The 4,710-nt window shown below is 37.6% G+C and overlaps 1 long non-coding RNA gene across 2 annotated transcripts; it reads right to left on the bottom strand.

The window, feature by feature from the left end:
• Positions 1-3,115: 3,115 nt before the first annotated feature.
• On the bottom strand, positions 3,116-4,466 carry LOC129411873 (uncharacterized). Of its 2 annotated transcripts, none has more exons than XR_008633477.1 (3): positions 4,249-4,466; positions 3,900-4,014; positions 3,116-3,530 (listed from the first exon to the last, which is right to left on the bottom strand). It is a non-coding gene; the product is annotated as an uncharacterized LOC129411873 (long non-coding RNA). The 2 variants fall into 2 exon arrangements; XR_008633478.1 differs by lacking the exon at positions 3,116-3,530 and adding an exon at positions 3,701-3,753.
• Positions 4,467-4,710: the final 244 nt, after the last annotated feature.

The raw sequence follows: 4,710 nt of genomic DNA on the forward strand, positions 1-4,710 counted from the left end.
TCTTGGTCAGAACTAAACCAGGACTAAACCAGGACTAAATAAAGTTTAACCCAGGACCAAACCAGGACTAAACCAGGTCTGTGGAGGTTCCCAGGTTTAGGAGGATGGGCCTTGCTTTTCTGTCCATTTTTCCACATTTTCTCATCCTCTTGTGAAATTCCGGAGTGGAGCTTTAGTCCAGATCTGAATGAGATCTGGTCCAGTCTGAAACAACAGCTCATTGTTTCAGCCGGGGCTTCTCAACAGGCGGCTTGGGGGCCAAAACCGGGTCACAAAATGATTTTCACTGTACCAGGGAATGTACATTACAAATTTTGTTGTTTAGTTGTGATTATGAATAGATCTGGCATTTTAAAGACTTCAGAAGATTCCCAAAAAGACTGAAATCTGAACTGACAAACTAATCTGAGAACAGGGTGAATTTCAAAATCAAAAACTGGGACATTCTGGGTTTGGAGAGGTTGGTAAGAATAAAATTGTGAGTGCGTCATTAAAGAAAATTGTTACACACTTGGTAATAAGTCTGCGATTAATCAAATTTTGATCACAATTTAAATTTGTGTGTCAAACAATCTCCAAACTCATATAATCAAGTTGAAACGATAAAGCTTAACAAAGTTTATTTTAGGATATTTTCTATATAAATAAGTATAATTATTATTATTATTTTTTTTAATATAGAGATTGTAGAACAGATGAAAATATAGTTAATTTAACTTGATATATAAATAATTTCCCTTGTGGATCAATTAAGTTTGTCTAAAGTTAATTTTGGATACACTTATGTTTTTCTGCCTTATTTATTTATGTTCAAAATGTATTTTTTATTCATTTTATGTTTTCTACATCGCAAAACTGCTCTAAGGTTCATATTTGTAGCCTATATTTATTTTCAATTTGAAAGTTTTCTGTAAATTATCAGTAACAGTGTTTTTTTTGAGAGAGAAATGCAGAATAAATGCATCGTGTAACTGAAAAATAATCGTCTGAATAATTGTAATTTCAATATTAACCAAAAATAATCGTGATAATGATTTTTTCCATAATCGAGCAGCTCTACTTGGTGAGTCAGTTTAGTCACATTTTCTTTATGTTTTGGTCATTTTTAAGCAGCTTTTCTGTATTTTATCGAAACAAATGTCTCTCTTTACTGTTGACAGGGATCAGATTGGTCACAAATAGGGACACCAGGAACATTTTTGGTATAAAACTGGGACAAATCACTGGTTTTGTATAAATCTGCTGGGACAGGGGACACAGGCTCAAAACTGGGACTGTCCCGGATAAAAAGGGACGTTTGCTCACACTAAACAAGAATTACATTTCAGAACATGTTTGTACAGATCAAAACTACACGGTTAGAAGTTTGTACACAGAATAAAACAGGAGATGTTGCTGTTTGTGGAGGAAATTATGGAACTTCTTCGCGATCTGCTAATGCATACTTTCCAGTGACATCATGCTAGGGGTGTTTTACGTGTCTCTCTATGGTGAAATATTCAGCATTTACTGTGGTGTCACAATGCACACATATTAAACACTGTCAAAAAACATGCTAATGCTAACAACACGTACCACGCAGATGACGCACGGGAAATCAAACTGTTGGAATTTCAGACCAAGTTATTCTAATAATTCTCATCCAAATCTTATGGCTAAAAACGACAACTTATGTTTAACTCTTGCAAAACAAAACGGCAATATTTATGGGATACATCTAAAATAGACTAAATTACCTTAAAGTTTGAAAAACTGATGAGAGTATAAATTATTAATAAAGTATTTTTAAACTGATAAAGGATTACATTTATACCGGGGATGTATTTAAGTCAGTTTATGAAGAAAGACGTCTCTGCTTTGAGAAAAGATGGTTTATTAAACAATCAAAGGAATTTCTGTAAATACTTTATCATAATGTGAATAGTCAAACATTAAACCCATTACACACACACACACACACGCGTGCGCACGCGCACACACACACACACACACACACAGACAGACACATACACACACACACACACACACACACTGCATTAATAGGTGAGGACAAACAGCTGTATGTCAGTGTACTCTCAAAGAGTTGTTCCCATTTTCCTGAAGCAGAAAAAAAATACTGCAATATATGATCAGGTGGAATACCACTGCATAACTGCAGTACAATAGTACATTCTTATAGTACATGTAACTAGTTACTTTCAAAAGAGACAGCAAGTAAATGGCACATTTCATCATGAATCAAACATCAGTACAGACTGAAAAACATTCAGAAAAACTTATTATGAGCAACTTCTATGACTCTAGTTTTGTCTCATACATTTGTTAAGGTCATATAAGGCCACATTTATCATGGGACACTTCCTCAGTGATAAAGCTGTTTAGGTGCTCTTCAGCTAAGAATCTTTATGGACACATCACTATTAGCACACATGAGGAACAGCAGCAGACAGAATGTGCAGGAGGGAGGCCTGATGCAACCAGAGGCCCCACAGGTCTGCAGCAGTCTGGACCTGCTCCTCCTCCTCCTCCTCTGTGAGTCTGGACATGGACAGTGGAGACATGACCCAGTGGACTAGGCCACTCAGTCTGATGTATCTCTCGTCTTCTGGAGGAGGAAGAGCAGAATGGGCCTTACATCTGACTGGTTGAAAGTTATGTCCTGCAGAGTGAAAACCTGTAATGACACACTGTTAGAATAATTGTACATGTTATCCCATATTTTCTATGTATTGTTTTTGTGTGAAATAATGTTTGTGCTTATAACTATGCAGTGACTTGTCGCCCACTCTGCACACCGCTAAAACAATGACTTAGTCAGCTCTTTGCTGAGAAAGAGGACGGCTCTCAATGATGGCAGAAAGAAGGGGACGTGCTGGAGGGGACGTGCTGTTCCTAAAGATGCTACAACAACAAAGATGCTACAACAATGATGCTACACCTTATCGGCCACCTGCTGCTGAATATACATATTTGCACAATGAAATCATGTCTGATGTTTCTATTGTTTTTTGCTGTTTTCAACCCCTCCCCTTAGAGAAACACCCATTGTAACTAGGGACTCCCTTATGACAATAAAAAGAGGAGACACAGGGAGTGCATGAGGGCGGGTGGAGTCTGCTGTAACTGATCGCACTCTCTGTCCGTCCTCCTCGCGAGTAAACGATATTAATCTCTTGTCTTTCTTCTTACTTTTACAATGTTTAGGTGGGCTTAAACCTGACACACACACATTAAGAAAACTATTACATAAATCCAAACAGCTAAATCCCACACATTTGAGAAATGTGCATTTTCACAAATTAAATAATGATTTCAACATGAGCCTGATTCATTTGCAGCTCTTATTATTATTGGAGTTTTCAATGTAACATGTCCCAGACCTAAACAGAGACAGAAGTCTGGGTCAGCACCTCCTGCTCAGTGTTGGCTTTACTTTGTCATCTGCATTTGACCCATTTCATGAATCATGAGCGTCTCATCAGCCAACTGTTCTGTGGCCCCAGCAGTGTGTTGTGTTCTCATACAGGAAGCTGCAGACGAGAAAAGAACATGAATATCAAACTGTTTACTCACTGTTCTGATATTAGATGTGAAAGGCCAAACAGACACAGGTGTGTCTAGTATCTACAACAGTGTCTGCAAAATCTGTTCAATGAGCCTCATGTCCACCTTATATCTGACGTGTCCAGGCAGGATTCTTTACTCTTCACTTTACAAACATGCATGGATTGTTAAAAGCAGATCATGTATTCCCTGAATGAAATGCACACGTTGGAGGTTTATGTTACATGATTTACAAGTAAATATAAGCTTTGACATGTTTAATGTTTTATGCATTAAACATAAAAAACTGTGTCTTTTATGTTTAATGCATGAAATAATGCATGTTTTTATCTTACCGCACTTACACTTATACTGGCCAAGTGTTTACAAGTTTAACCCAGTCACTGTGCGTGAAAACGCAGCGTTTTCTCCTCGTAGCTTCATTAAATCACTCCGTGGGCTTCTTTACCCCTAACAGTAAAAACATGATTAGTGTTTGATGGAAATCTGTCCAAATATGAAAGTTTGAGCTGACTTTTCATCGCGTTATCTTATCTGATTACTAATCAAACTTTTAACTCAAATCTCCGAGGTTCACACAGTTAAAAATAAACTTATTTGACAGTTTTGTGGGAGTTATGGCTGTATTTTACATTTACAGTTGTGTTAGTAATGATTTCCTAAAGTTAAAAGCGTGTTACTCACATGTTTTCTCTGTCTTCCAGATGGTCGTTTTGCTCCATGTTTATATGTGGGAACAAACTCCATAACGTAAAAACAATCTTATTTAATAAACATTTATTTGCAGTCAAAATAAATTGTTTCGTCGCCTTATAGGTTTACATTAAAGTAGAGATGACGTCTTCGGTGGAGGTCATGTGTTTCCGGTCTAGCCTCTTGGAGCATTGAGCACCTGGAGATTTTAAAGTTCCTCTCGTACCGGAGCCAGAACATGAACAACTTACTTGTTTTAAGGAGGAGATTGAGAAGGAGAAGGACGAGGTTTTTGACCGTGGCGTTTTGTGGGACAGTCCGCTGAAAAGAACATGTGAATGTGGAGACGGAGCCAAGAGTGGTGAGTGGTGATGTGCTTCACTTCAGTGATACAGAGTTCATTAACAATTTTCACCTACTTCAGTGCAGAATAGTGACGTTTGTGTCTTGTTG

This window comes from Boleophthalmus pectinirostris, unplaced genomic scaffold (genome assembly GCF_026225935.1).
Source record: "Boleophthalmus pectinirostris isolate CB_2022bp ecotype Guang Dong unplaced genomic scaffold, ASM2622593v1 HiC_scaffold_6, whole genome shotgun sequence".
Classification (NCBI taxonomy): domain Eukaryota; kingdom Metazoa; phylum Chordata; class Actinopteri; order Gobiiformes; family Gobiidae; genus Boleophthalmus; species Boleophthalmus pectinirostris.